This window comes from Dermochelys coriacea, chromosome 15, assembly GCF_009764565.3.
Source record: "Dermochelys coriacea isolate rDerCor1 chromosome 15, rDerCor1.pri.v4, whole genome shotgun sequence".
NCBI classification, from domain to species: domain Eukaryota; kingdom Metazoa; phylum Chordata; order Testudines; family Dermochelyidae; genus Dermochelys; species Dermochelys coriacea.
In genome coordinates this window covers 13,019,844-13,035,974 of record NC_050082.1, presented here as the reverse complement: position 1 = coordinate 13,035,974, position 16,131 = coordinate 13,019,844, and the positions used below count along the sequence as shown (strand labels likewise).

Below are 16,131 nucleotides of genomic sequence, written 5' to 3'. Positions count from 1 at the left end.
CATATGCTTTTAAAGTTGTTTCCATTGTCTATGAGACTCCCCCTTTTGCTTCTTGCACTGCAGCTATAAAATTCTGACGCTGCATCCAGATCAGATCCATGGTTTGTATGGCTGTATTTTCCAAGAGGAGTCTGTAATGCTTGCCATCCACCACCACAAACTTCGATTGGTACCATCTCTTATTTTTCAGGTTAGTTATTACACAAAGTCACATTTTCCTATGGGCTATGTTATGTTCTCATTGTACATTGTTAGACTGTGCCTGTAGTTTGTAATGGGTATGTTCAAGTGCAATTCACTCGGAGGAATTTCATTGAAGGGGGCCCTGCCATCCAGCTGAAATAGCACAGAGCATTTCTCTATTAACATTGTTGCATGCACAGAGGTTGATATTGTCCCTTGTTGCTTTCCAGTTCTGACAGCCTGAACCTGGTTCGTTCTCAAACTCAAGGAGAGAATCATGATATCCTCTCTGCTGTCTGATGTACCTTCCCTCTCTTGTACAAGTCTGACTAATCTTTCAGACCTTGCTCTGCTCTTGCATGAACTGCTAAAATGGTCCAACTTGACAACACAATGATGTCCTAGTGCAGGGCACCTTTTCTCCTTCACCTGCTCATGCTGTCTTCCACAGTAAATGCATCACACAGTGGGAATGGAACACTGGCCACCTGGTTGCCTTTGCTGTTGTCTCACTGCATGTACTTCTGGGGGTGTTGTGTCTCCTACACTTTCATCCTTGCTCTTGAGGCTTCTGCTGCATGCCCATGTCTAAGCATCTGTTTAATTTGAGATTGCCTTCCTGACATAGGCGGTGGATATCAGAGGCTTGGGAAGGCTAAGCATCCCCGAAAGGGGCAAGAAGTGTCAGATGCGGCTGCCAGCCCACCACCTTTGGAGCGCTGCTGTTGGAATCTCCCAAGAAGTGGGGAGACCACTTGTGCCCACACCATGGCCTCAACCCTGCTCTGCCCCAAGGCCCTGTCCCTGCTCGACCTCTTCCTCTGTGGCCCCGCCCTTGCTGCTCCTCTTCTCCCAGAGACCCCACTTTTACTCTACCTCTTTCCTTGAGGCCCAACCGCAGCCCGCCACTCGCTGCTCTCTGCCCCCTCTCTCCAAGTTACTTGCCCTTAAGGCAGGAAGGAGCGAGTGGTGGGGGGCTAGGCGGAGGGGGTGAAGAGGAGCACGGTGGGTGGGGGAAGAGGCACAGCGGGGGCGGGAAGAGGCAGGGTGGTGGCAGGGCCTTGGAGTGCAGTAGGGGTGGAGCATGGGCAGGGCCTTGGGTGGAGCAGAGGGTGTGCCCCCACTCTGGGCACCGATGGTCCCTCCCACTTCTAGGGAGCTTCTGTGCCTCATGCCTAGCTTTCCCAAACACAAAATTCATGTGCCACCTATGCTTCCTGGTGCAGCTACTCCCACAGATGGTGTTCCCAAGTGCTTCAGACTATCCTGTCCCAAATCAGGGAGTCTGTCAAGTCTATATAACACTCCAAGATCCTGAGAGCATAAAAAGTAAAAGTAAACCAAGGAGGCAAGATGTGTCTGTAACCATGTTAGAAGAGGAAGCAGGAATTGTCCTAAGGTGACACTGGCCCTTTAAGAAGGAAGATGCCAGTGCACCTGTGGCTCATCAGCTGTTTCCCAAGTGGGTTTTCAGAGAGGGCACCTGGGCCATATAAATGGGAGGCAGAGGGAGACATTGCTACAGAGAGATGAGAGTAGCACGTGCACAGCCTCCTCTCCCTACAGACCCAGGAGACTCACCACCTCCTTTATACTCCAGACAAGAGTCTGTCTGCAGCGTGGAGCCAGAATGGTCAGCTGGGCAGTCTGTAGGTGAGCTCTCCATGCTGAGCAAACAGGAAATGGAATTTCAAAAATGTGCAGGGCTTTAGAGGGGAGGTGCACATACCTGTGTACCTGGCCACTGGGCAGCAGAGTTCAAAACAGTGAACAGAGCAGTCATAGTGGGATGCCTCCTGGGGCCACTAAAGTTGACATAAATAACAGCGTCTACACTGACACTACTTCAACCTAAGTGCTACGTCTTTCTTGGAGGTGGAGTTAAGTCGGCATAGTGGGCAAATTACATTAGTCGGAGCAACGTTTTAGTGTAGACACTCACAGAGTTAGGCTGATGTAAGCTGCCTTGCATCAACCTCTTTGTAGTGTAGACCAGGCCCTAGCTATCACATCTCAGGAAGGTGGAGTAGCTGCTACAGTGTTTTAAGTGTAGACAAGCCCTGAGTATATTTGCCAGACCTGAGGAAGAACTCTATGTAAGCTCAAAAACTTGTCTCTCTCACCAACAGAAGCTGGTCCAATAAAATATTACCTCACCCACCTTGTCTCTTTCCAGAATTAATCATTTCCTAAATCCTCATGTTTTAACAAAACCAAACCACAGGTCTCTTATGTAATCAAATATTAACAGCCACCACTTACTAGGCATACAATTAATTTTGTAGTTTCTAGTCTATGAACATTCACTTTCTACACACTTTCATAGTTGGAGAGAAATATCTCCCTACAAGAGGATATTTAATGATAGAATGAACACAAACATATTTTAAATGTTCTGAACCTTATGCAATGGGCATGAAAGAAAATAATGCAAAGCAAACAATACAAAATCAAATTTAACTTTGACTGGTCCAAATGGACAAGCTTCTTTTAGTGCCTGGATTATACAATTTTAGTGAGGAACAACTGCAACCAGACTGCTAATTCAAGAGACCTGCCACAAAACAAAAGAGCTAAGAAAACTCTTACCCTGAAGATGGGCAGCTTTCTCTCAGACTTGGTGAGTTCTCTGTCATTTATCTATGTACCAAGTACTTCTCATTTATATCTAAAAATCCAGCAGGGTGGCAGGGAAAAGGGAGAACATTGGGAGGGATCTGTTCATTTTCATGTTCCCTGTACTTCTAGAGCGACAATCAAACGCAATAATTTAGTCATTTTAACACTTTTTTCCCAAAATCAGAAAAGGAAATATGGTACTTGACACTGTTTGTTCCCAAAATTTTATTGTTCTAAATTTATATTATCCTATTTTCAGATATATGCAATCAGTGAAGAATGTTCAGTTATTCATTTCAATGTGTTAGTGACCCAAAGCTAGAAAACAAAATAAAAAGTAAATATTTTCAAGCCCTGAATACCTATATTTGACAGTCACATGCAGCTGAAGAACACTTACACTGAGAAATATCCCTCTAATTTAAAGAGTTTTTTAAGGTATGTATTTTAGCATTTCAAGGAATGATTTGTTGTTCAAATCCCCTGTTAATACAATATTTCTAAAAATTTTGTATGTGCAAGGAGGAGGCAGCAAGGCCAAGAACATGCTGAACATACCAAAAACTTCTCTTCTGTCTTCCAGGTTCAGTATTGGAAACTATTTCTAATGATTTTTGTATTGGGAATTGGTGGAACCTTCTCATATGGCTTCCAAAGTTTCTATGATCAGCTGTCCTTCCATGGTAAGCATAGCATCCTCTACAGTTAAATACATAGTGTTAGGTTCTGGCCCAGGGAAGTTCAAGACACCTTGAAATTCTTTCCTCAACTCCTTCCCTTCTCATTCTGTCCATGAAGAACAGTAAGAATAGTTTGTAAAACCCCAAAGGATGACAATTTAGCAGAATTTATTCAGGATCATGGACATTTCTAAAAGAACAGAAGACTAACTGCAGCAGAGACTTTTACTAGAAGGTGAAGGCTCATGTGATTTGCTACTCTTTAAAAAGCATCTATTTCATTGCATGTATCCCTACTAATGGGAGTCTCATATGGGTCTTGATGGCATAAGTGTCTCTTATAATGACTAGAACATGAAAGAAGCAAAGATACAGAGTGAAACTCAATGTACAAATTAAAGTCTAAGCACTGAACTATTATAGCTAAGTAAGTGCCTTCATCTCCCATACTAACTCCGTTATAATACTTCAACTGAAGGAAGATAATTCAGAATATGGAAAGAATTGGTTCAACTTACAATATAATTTTTTTTTCTAAATTAGAATTTTTAGATATAATAAAAGACATTATTGTCACAGTTCAGGGCAACTGCATCTGTAATCCCCCTCCATAGTCCAGCAAGGGCACCCAATATAGGGTCCCAGCTCCTCAGGCATCAGCTCTCTTAGGCAGAGATGTGTCTCTCCCCATCTTGACCAAAATATTTCCAGGCTGCACAGCCCACTGCTTACACCACGATATCCCCCCAGCAAGGCAGACTGCCTACATGACCAGCATCGGCACTTCTGCTTTGTCTTCAGAGACTAACAACACTGTAATCGCCAATAGTTACAGGTTACCACACAGCTCTTTATAAGCAAGCATGCTTATTCTTAAGGTAAAAGCATTACAGAGAATACATTAAAACAATAAAAGCACCTACATGCATATTAATAAGCTTACCAGAGATCACCCCAACTCCAACAAGGGCCCTGGCAAGTGAACAGTTCTTCAAACCTCACACAGGGTTTTTTTCTGTGGTCACCCATTCATCACTAAAATGCAAATGTTTTTGCTCAGAACAAGAATTTTCAGTCTTACGGGACCACAGTAGCCCAAAGTCCTCCCACCCTTCCATAAAGATTGGGGCTCCCCATGGGCTTGAGGTCCAGTCTATTTGCTGGATTAGAAAGAAGACCATGAGACAGTTTTAGCTCAGGCTATTTAACCAAAAATCTTTTGTCTGTTGGTCCCTGGAGAATCCAGTTTGAACCAGTATATGCAAACCTTTCTTGAGGTGATGGTAGCTCATTGGAGGTTTTACAACCTGAGTGAATGTGTCTAACTACACCTCACTATTCTTAGTTCCTGGTCTTAGTTCCCAGGGCTGTGGTCCCCAGGGCTTAATTCCTGGGCTGTCGTGCCCCAGCCCCATAGAAATACATATAATCCCTCAACAGTACATGAACATTTGCATTAATACATTGATCTCCTAAAATACTTCAGCTTAATTCAATGAAATTTTATTTGATTCAGTAAGGTTTGTACAGGATATCATCATATTTGTCACACTTATGATCAGTATAATTGGTAATGAAACTCCTTCCTCCCCCCCCCCCCATTTCTCTTTCTAGTACATCAAGAACTTCATCAATGACACTTGGCAAGAGTGATACCACTCTATCATCGATGAGCAGACCCTCACATTACTGTGGTCTTTCATTGTCTCTACCTTTAGCATTGGAGGATTCTTGGGAACCATCAGCTCAAGATACCTGTCTGCAAAATATGGAAAGTCTGTATCAAGTAAAAAGCACTTTTAAAACCTGTCCCCCTATCACAAAGTAGAAAAATTATGGTTGGCTTTGAGACAATTGTCCCTATAGAAAGGAAGAATAGTCTATATTTTTCTAGCCAAAGTGTTGCATTATTTCACACCATGCCTCCAATTAATGAATATATTTCAGTGACAGTTCCCTATTTCCCTCTTTTATCCAAGTGTTCAGTCCACAATACTGATTAATACCTTCGCAAAAAAATGTAGATTAAAATTGACTGTAAAATTGGTCTGTTAGCTAGTGCTCTGCAATCCCATGAAGGAAACAATATTTTGATTGCTGTCAATGCTGCAATAGTAAGTGAATCAGCTTCTGGAAAGGAATACTTCATGTTACTCAACTTTCATCCTGCCAGCGAATTAACAAAGGGCACTGACCTTCTCCACAGGGGGGTCTGACTAATCCTGCCTGATCAAAAGGATACAAGAACAATTGGGGAAATACTACATACATTGACAGGGAAATTACTGTCCATTACTTTTAAATTCAAAACAAATACATTAGGTTCCTTAGCTCCTGTAAATCAGCATAGTTTAATTGACTTTATTATACTTACCTTTATTTGATACTCTTAACTGGCACAAATTAGCACCTTTCTTGGAAGTCTCAGAAGAAACTAAGGAATGAGTTAAAATGGAGATATAGCTCCTCTTTGCACCCTGAGAAGTGGTCCCTCCAAAACATGGTGAAGGTACATTAGTGGAATAGGGCAGAGAAACTTTCACTGCCACTGCCTGATGTATCTGTTCAGTAGATAAACAGGAAATTCCATATTTCACTGCCATCAAATATAATCTCTTTCATGAGCATTATACTCACATGACCAGAAAACATAATATCCAATAATGGGTTTGGTTCAGGAGGAGCCATTATGTTTCTAAGGGAAAAGCCCTAAACTAAGAAGGATTTAGAAAATAAAATACATATTTATGAAATGTCCAAGGGGAAATTACTTACCTCCAGTTACAGAGACAAAGTGGGTGAGGTAATATCTTTTATTGGACCAACTTCAGCTGGGGAGAGAGACAAGCTTTTGAACTGTTGTTGGCAATCACCCATTCTTGGGCCTGTGGCCCTGCATAAAGCCAGGATGGGAACAATCCAGTCTCAAAGCTGTAGAGAACCAGCCCTGCAATGAAACATAGGTACCTGGCACTACTCCATTTTTCATCCTTTTCACAGTGGAAAAAGAACAACTACAAAAGGTAGCTTGAAATTTATTCAAGGTGTAAATTACTTTAGAAAGGAAAACATTTATAAAAGGATAAAATGCCTTTGAGTTTTCTAGGGTTTTTTAAGTATATACACAGGGTTAACATATGGGGACTCAGAAATATATATTAAAAACTAAAGCAGTAAAAGGAAATATAGAGACATCCTGAAAAATTAAAATTCCTAGAAGGCAAGAGAATTTGGAGGCCCCAAGCTTATTCATAAAGAGGTTGTATAACACCAATAGACCTAATCTTCACCCTTGTCTAGAGGTGGAAACTAAGCAATTCTGCTTAATGAAACACACACACACAACCTTCTGAATATCTCCTGGATGGAACTGATTGCAGGCTTGCTATCACAGCAAGTTTCACATCAAATCAGCCTCAATATGACCTTGAGATGCAGCTTGGTCAGATTATAGCAACAAGAGACTCAGCCACAATCATGCACACATGGTCTCTTAGAAAGAGTAGAGCCATGGATGACTAAGGTGGAACTTCAGCACTGTCTTTGGAAGTAATATAGAATATTACCATGACATTTTAAAAGTCAGAAAAACTGAGATCTCAAAATTCAGAATGACTAGGTTGAATGAGTGTCCAGAAGTATCTAGTATAAAAATCTCTACTTTCATCCAGTGGTATAGACCACATGCCTTTTTTTCCCTGGGAGATGGATTTTCTGATGTATATCCTCATTATACTGTTCAATTTTAGTGCATCTTTGATTACATCAGAAAATCCATCTCCCAGGGAAAAAAAGGCATGTGGTCTATACCACTGGATGAAAGGAGAGATTTTTATACTAGATACTGCTTGACACTCATTCAACCTAGATTACAAAGGGATTCTCAAACTGGGGGTTGGGACCCCACAGGGGGTCATGAGGTTATTATGTGGGAGGTCACGAGCGATCAGCCTCCACCCCAAGCCATGCTTTGCCTCCAGCATTTATAATGGCGTTAAATATATAAACAATGTTTTTAATTTATAAGGCGTGTCACACTCAGAGGCTTGCTGTGTGAAAGGGGTCACCAATACAAAAGTTCGAAAATCACTGGATTATACCAATTTCAGTATCAATTTAAGTAATGGCTCAACAGCACAGCATAAGCAACTGCTAGGTCCCACTTGCAAATTCTCGATTAAATGATAAAGTCACCCCATCTGTATATTCAGAGGATAAAAAGAGGGTATTTGGGGAAAGCAAGAGAAATGGTGTTGCCAGTTTTATGAAAGTCTCTTATGGGCTGTTACAGAAAGAAATGTCGAACGTTCAATAACCTGCTTCTGATGGCAGCTGCATTTTTCTGGGGCTTCAGTAAGATGGCAAAGTCCTTTGAGATGATTTTGTTTGGACGTTTCCTTTGTGGTTTTAATTCAGGTAGATTGTGTTTGATTTTTAATTGTATAATAATCAGTTGGGATCCCCCTGCAAGGCTGTAAGCCAGAGGCAGGATCAATATTCTTAAATGTCAAAATGAAAGGGGTCAATAAATTATTATAGGGGAGAAAAGAGATGATAACCCAAAGGATATCGGATAAAGGGGTTAAGAGAAAGAAATAAAGAGAATGCATTTGATTGCTTGAGACTATTTTCCACATAATAATATTCCAGGCTAAGGGAAAACACGTTGGAAGAGTGAACTTTAAAAAAAATAGGTAATAAAGCTGACAGGAGAAATATTGCAGGCTTGCAAATAATAAAATTAAATAATTAAATAAATGAAATGTTCACTTTGTACTGCTAGTATCCTGCCCAGACTGAAACTGTTTGCCTCTTACATCTTTTATTCCTATGTATAGTTATTAAAATTACATCTCAGTCTGACTACACAGAATAGGAACAACTTCAGTTAGATTTCTTATTTTTTTAAAGAGTAAACCAGAATTCATCCTCTTTTTATTTTAAAAAGAGTTTTCTTAATTTCCACTCAAACAGAAAAATCCTCCATTTAACATTAGTTTGTGATATGGAGCACAGAACTGATCCTATAGGGCAGAGGGATAGCTAAGTGGTTTGAGCATTGGCCGGCTAAACCCAGGGTTGTGAGCTCAATCCTTGAGGGGGCCATTTAGAGATCTGGGGAAAAAAAATTGGGGATTGTGCCTGCTTTGAGCAGGGGGTTGGACTAGATGATCTCCTGAGGTCCCTTCCAACTCTGATATTCTATGATTCTATACTTCCATTGAAGTTAATGGCAAAACCCACTAATTTCAGTGGGACTTCAGTTACATTTTCCTTCTTTTAAACAAACTTGTCCTTCCTCTTTTCCCCTATTCAAGGTGTGGGTTGCAGTTTACATGGCTAGTATGTGGCAGAAATTTCCCCTAAGAAGCTGCGTGGATTTACAAGTGTCACTCTCTCGCTTTTTGCGAACACGGGGAAATGCTTAGGGCAAATTGCAGGATTAAGGTAAAATAAACGTATTTATCTTCACATCTAAATTTCTGGGACCGGAGGTGGGGGATATCTTTTATTCATTATCTATCTATCCATTGTTATCCCATATAGTTTAATTTAGTCTCCCTATTTATCACTCAAAAACATTTGGTAAGTTTCCCAGAACTGTTTGGAGTTCTTTTGGTTCTTGTTTTAACCTATTTTCTCTAGTGAACTTTTAGGAACTGAATCCTTGTGGCCTTTACTGATGGCTATCAGTGGAATCGCAGCATTGGTGCAGCTGGTCACTCACCCATTCTTCCCCGAGTCTCCACCCTACCTCCTGATGCAAAAGGGAGACATGGAAGACTGTCAGAAAGGTAACATAGATCACCTTAACTCACTGCTTTTTTTTCTATCTTCTGTCCAGTTACTCAAGCTGGAATCTTGGAAGAGGAAAGGATTCCACACCTTGAAAAAACAAAATACCACTTCTACACCGTACTTTCTTAATGCTGTCATCAAGACAGTTCAGATAGAAGTATTAGTGGGGGTTAACATTGTTATTAAAATTAGTGGCCATCATTTCTTTACTCTGATATATAACTAGTGCAAAAATTAACATTAATGCTATACTGAGTTGTGGTTATAGTCAAAAAAAAGTGACAGGGTAAGAATGGTATCTTACTATTGAACAGATCTGATCCCTGTGTGTTTTCTGAGTGATAATTTTTCTCTTGTTAAGAAGGTAAATATTTTTCTGTCTAAACTACTAGCCAACAACAACATTGCACAGCAAAATAATAGGTAGTAACTATAATCAACTGATATATCTATGAAGGTCTTTAAAATTAAACACTTTTAAAGCCAGCTGAAATCAGACACCTTTATTTTGTATAGTCTTTCATACTAATGGTATCTCAAAATACTATCCTAATAGACACTAGATAAGTTAAAGAATTTGATAATAAAGCCAACAACAGAAAAAGAGAGAAATGAACAGGCATAGGCAAGCAAAAATTTAAAAAATGACATTTGAGAAAAAAAGCAAATGAATGAGGCAGAGAAGTAAGAGAAGATTATTTCAGACAGCAGGAAATAGAAGGGAAAGGGCACTCACACCAACAGTGTGGAGATTGTGAAAGGGAGCAAAAAAGATATTGTTAAATGAGGAACTGCTGGAAAGTAGGGAGCAAAAAGAGGTCAGGGTTCTATATTCTCTTAAAACAGGACAGCTACTGATATTATCAACACCTGATAGGGAACAAAGTTCATGTGTATCTTCACATAAGCTGAAGTGTGGATGACTGAACGGATGGTCCTACATGTACTGATTCGATTAAAGAGTGACAGGGCAATGGATGGGTTTAACAGAAAGCATGGTGGAGCAATCCATCAAACAATGACATAAAAACTGACTGATGGATTGAGTAATTGACTTATTCACTGCATACTTTGATAAATATGCATTATAATGATGGAACAATGGATCAGTTGTGGATGGATGAACAGATTAGCTATTTAATATCTTCCTTAATTATCTGGAGGTTGAGGAACAGCAAGTTGGAGAGATTTGGAGATAATACCCTCTTAGTTTCTGAACACCAGTGAGCACAAAGAAATAGTAAAGAAGGTTTAGAAATATTGGTGTGAAATAAAAATAGATTCAACAAGGGAAAATTATAAGTTAATATAGCCCACAGTGGAAAAAGCTAATCAATAGTGAATTAAGAAGAAAACTAGTAAAAAGAAATGCCAAAAAAGAAACATATGGATGATGATGGTGCAGTAAGCAAGATATTGTGGTTGCTATGTGCTCTGGCTGGAGGGGGTGGGAGGAAAGCTGTGTCTTTAAATTATGAAGCAGAAAGGAATCACCCTCTGCTCCATCTGGTCCTGGTGTTACTACTCAATTAATATGATTTGCAAAACTGAATATCTCAACACCAGGAAATATTGACAAATTGAAAGGAGTACAGAAAGGAGCAACAAAAATGACAGACTGGGGCAGGAGGGTTTGAGAAAAGATTAAAAGTGATAAAATACACAGTTTATCTAAGAAATACCTAGAGAGAGACTGGAAACACGGTAATCATCTACAGGTATTTGAGTACCAAGAACGGAGAGCTTTTTACCTGTGTTTATTGAGGGGTTGCCTTAAAAAAAACATTTACAAAAGACATTACCACAAAAATTACCACATTTTCCATTTTACTTATAAAATAGGAGATCTGTGGTAAAGTTTGATGGTTCTATTTTCACTAGAAGTAATGGTATAGAATTAATATTTCTAAGATTATAGAATTAAGATCTTATTGATAGGTTAAAAAAATGCCAACAAAAACTTTGACTGCAAGCCAAATTCAGAGATGAGTCAAGTGTAAATCAATGATCTTCCATCTCCCTCCCTGTGTAAAGTAGACCAATTTAAACACCCTTAGAAGTCAATACAATGTGTGTAAGTTGGTCTAAGGGAGACTAAATTAGTCTACGGAGGCCTAATGTACACATCATTTTGGATTTCTGCTCACACTCCCTTGGAGAAAATTAGACTCTTTGAAACTCAATTTACTGACTGACATAAGTTACACATCCTTACACATCATTTCTCAGTTTGGCCCCCCTTCTCTGATTTTGAGTCTAAGACGGTGTATAATATACGTCAAAGAGATGAAAGAAGGTGTGAATAAGTAGGGCGTACCCTTAATGTTAATTTAAAACTAATTAGATTGACCCTCCTCTTAAGCATTTTTCTTGATGTATACAGAATGCAATTTATACATTAGAAAGTGGGTGAGATCTAATGGAGTTGACTCTAAATTGTTATAAACTTAGGCTGCTTTAGATTTACATACTTCCACTCTTATTTTGGTCCAATGATATTATTAATAATAGTTACTGTTTCTGGTAGCAGCCACTACAAGTGCAGAAAGTAAATGATGCGGAAGAGATCAATGGTTGTCTGACCCCCCCACCCACCTATACATTATATAGCCCAATGTTTCCCGAACTTGGGACATCACTTGTTCAGGGAAAGCCCCTGGTGGGCTGGGCCGATTTGTTTACTTGCCGCGTCTGCAGATTCAGCCGATCACAGCTCCCACTGGCTGCGGTTCATTGCTCCAGGCCAATGGGGGCTGCGGGAAGTGGCACGGGCTGAGGGACATACCAGCCACTGCTTCCTGCAGCTCCCATTGGCCGAGAACAGCGAACCGTGGCCAGTGGGAGCCGCGATCAGCTGAACCTGAGGACGCAGCAGGTAAACAAACCGGCCGGCCCGCCAGGGGCTTTCCCTGAACAAGCAGTGTCCCTAGTTTGGAAAACACTGACATAGCCTAATTCATAGTACAGGTGAGTTGATATCACAGATGTAGTGTTTCCTCCTCCCTTCTTCTCTGTTTCCAACCCAAGTTCAAAGATCTGGATTCTCTCAGCACCTAGAAGGAGAGAGATTCTAACTAATTGATCAATGGCCATGCATGGAGGACTGATTACAAGCTCATGGACCTATTACATGCAAGACAGATGAATCCTGGTGAAGAATATCAATACAAAAGACAAATAGGAAAGGTAGTTTTAGTGTCTTTTGCATTTTTGCATTTTGTGCCCTTCAGAGCTTCATCATTGATAAATTTGATAGAAGGATGCTGCTGTTGTGGGGATACGGACTGATGGTTTTGATGCTCATGCCCCTCACAACAACTCTCTCCTTGCAGGTAAAGAAACATTCCCTTTCTCTGTGTCCTTGACCAATAACTTCCCTAGTTGGGATTCTTGTCTGCAAGAACAAATATCTACAGCATTCATTCAGTTAGTTCTTAAATATTCTATTTGTGACTTTCAGAACAGTCACCTCCAATAAAAAGGAGAGAAAATTATCTTCAGGCTGAGACTCCTTAAGGTTTTCCAAACCATGCTGGCAAGAAATCAGCATGGAAGTCTATTAAAGGTATTAACAAACACAGTCTATTGTCCCTTTGTCTTCCCCTTTAGCATCAGTTCTTCTGGATGCCCTACTTCAGTATTGCTCTAATTTTCTTGTTCATTATCATCTTTGCAACTGGACCAGGTTAGTACATAGATGTGAGGAGAGAGAGACTGGAAAAAATGAATAATCTAAATATACTAACATAAAGGGACTATATACTGATAGCTGAACAAATTAAATTCGATATAATATAAAATATAATATTTATAATATTTTGCACAACTATAGACAGTGTTTGGTGTGCAGATTAATAGTAAGTATTACTATTCATCCCATTACCCTTAGGAATGGCCCAATAGCCATTCTGGCTGCATGTTCTAGCCATATCCTTTCCTTTCCCAACACGCTCCCTACACTGGGGACTGACATAGTATAGAGCCATTCTAGCTGTTCTGTGTTGCCTGGGAAACACCATTACAATGGAGGTATTCTTTGGAAGCTAATTCTACTAACTATATACTCTTAAGAATCTCACTGTAAATCAAATATGAAATATAAAAGCTCTTATATGTGAATGTTAATAGCATGACCTTGATTGGATCAAACCTTTATAAGTTACACTGTCATAACTTCTTTAGTGTCAGGGGCTAGACTATTTACTGCAATAAAAATTAAATAAGAAAAGTTCTTTCAAGTGACACTGATCAAAAAAGGAAGTTTACCAATGAAAAAAAGCTGAGTTCCTCCACTTGGAAGGACAAAAAAAAAAAGAGCTTACCACTAAAAATACTACTGACTGTGCATGGATGATTAGAATTCAACGCCTCTGATTCGTTTTCCCCCCCACATAGATCAGTGTAAACTAGTGGTAATGCCATTGATGTCAATGGAGTTATACCAGTCTAAAACTGGTGTGAAATTAGAATCCAGTCTAATATCTGTAAACTTTACACTAAAATTTCACTGGATTTAAATTAGCTTAGAAATGAACAAACATTTATTTTTACTATTTAATTATTATTCTGAGAAATCTTTTCCTTTCCAGCTGGAGCTTCATTCCCACTCATGGCTGAACTCTTCACCCAGTCATCCAGATCATCCGCATTAGTGATCTCCATGTCTCTACAGTGGGTAGGACTCTATGTGATGGGGATGATTTTCCCATATGTAGTGGTAAGCGAATCTAAATTGAGCTCTTCTTGAGGGTGCCTGATTAAAAAAAAAATTTGGAGAATATTTCTGTGCCAAAGCAATTGCATCACAACACACTGGCATATCAGGAAACCTGGGTTTTGAATAACCATAACATCCTTGCTTCCTAACCAGCGGTAGACATGCCTTACCACAGAAATCAGCCCTTATCACTGAGATGAAAAGTGTGAGATTGCTCCGTTCATAGAGTCCTCCAGATCACCATTTGAAATTAAGATATCATCTTTAAAAATTCCCAAACTACAACAATCAAGGGTTATTAACTTATTTTCTCTCTCTCTTTTGGTTTTCAGAAGAGCCTCGGTACCTTCTGCTTCCTTATTTTCCTTCATTTCTATCTCATGGATTCTCATCTACAGGTTCCTTCCAGAAACAAAAGGCAAATCAGTCATGGAAATCAAAGAGGAATTCAGTCATTTAAATTTCAGGAAGAAATGTGTCCAGGAGATGGGAGAGAATCCCTCTGAAAAATATACCTCATATACCAAGTTATGACTGGACAGAAGAGGAGTAATTTCTTAAAGGGCCAGAAAAGGGTGTCACACAGACAAATATAAAAAAAAAAGTGTTAGCTTTAATATTTTACTCTTGTTATTCTATATTCCATATTCATTTCTTCGTGCAAACAGACTTCATAGAAGATCACTCTATGTGATTCTATAACATGAGTGTCTTTCAGTGTCTAATGGACACCATCACTAGTTACATAGTAATGTGCTTTTCATGTTAAGATTCCAGTTTACAAAAAACTAATCAAATGTGTATTTGCTTACTTTTAAAGTCACCCAAACCGTAACTCTGCCCATGCAATACCATTGTAAGGACACTAGGACAATTTGGCTTTGCAATATATTCAATATTATAGATAATAAATAAGACACTTTATATGCCTGAATTTGTTACCCTGTTGGTCACTTTGACTGTGCTGTCCTATGGCTCAGTAACCATGTCGATGGAGCACACTTTCATCCAAAATGGGTAACTCATAGACAACACTGAATCTGAGAGCCAAATGATGTTAAAACCAACAGAATATCACTTAAGTTTGTATTCCTGAAGTACCATCATTTTTCCGATCCTACAATTCAGGTTGGACTGGGTCAGACAACTGTTTGCTTATGCACTTAATCCAACCATTCTAAACCTTGTCCAGTCACTGACAATGAGGGCTGATCAGGAGTTTACTGACAATGGGTTTTTTGCCATTTGCTCATTTATCAGGTCCAGGATGAGATTTCCATAGTGATTTGAACCTGGGTCTCCAACATGCCAGGAGACTGCCCTAATCAATGGGCTATATCAGGAATTCAAACCTGGGTATTCTATATCCCAGATGAATGTTCTAATCTCGGAGCTATAGAGCCAGTCTCTCTCTCTTCTCATTTTGTTGGAGCTGCTCAACTTTCTATAAATAATTAAATATTCATTAGCCAGACAAGGAAAGATACTGATGGAAACAGAGATTTGAACCTAGGTGCCCTATTGTAGAGACACTTACCTACCACTGGGCTCCTAGCTATTCTGAGCTCGCTCTCTCTCTCTTTTTTTTTTTTTTTTGGCAAGGCATTTCAAAAGATCGTTTTCTTTCTGCATTGAAATGAAAACAAAATTCTGAAACCTCAGTTTTTTAAGAAATAATTCTTGTTTTCCAGTCAGACCTATTGAAAATATTTTAATTCAATGTAAACAATAGAAAAACATTTGGAAATGTATGAGATTGGCATGGTATGGTATCTATGAGCAACTTTGTGCTGAGTCACTTTCCTGATCTCAGTTACTCACAAGCAAGTGAAACAGTGCCCTGTGGAACATTAACAAGACAACTGACTGAAACTGATGTTTGGAGCACAGGTCAATTCTGAAAAACGCACATGTTTTGGCAGCAGTTTTCTAAGAAACATATTCAGATGACTGGAATGGAGGACGGGTATAGCGCAAAATACACTTCTCAATGCATTTGCTATATATGTCATGAATTACTCAGTGAATTGGATAAGCAAAAATGTCAGTATGTTTAAATATTTAAATGTTAAAAGGACCTGCTCTTCCCTTCCTGTTTTAGGTTCAGAGGGAATGAAAATAACCAAAAGCCAC

The 16,131-nt window shown here is 39.4% G+C and overlaps 1 pseudogene; it reads left to right on the top strand.

Moving 5' to 3' along the window:
* The first annotated feature begins 2,779 nt into the window (after positions 1-2,779).
* LOC119843828 lies at positions 2,780-14,559 on the top strand (annotated as a pseudogene).
* Positions 14,560-16,131: the final 1,572 nt, after the last annotated feature.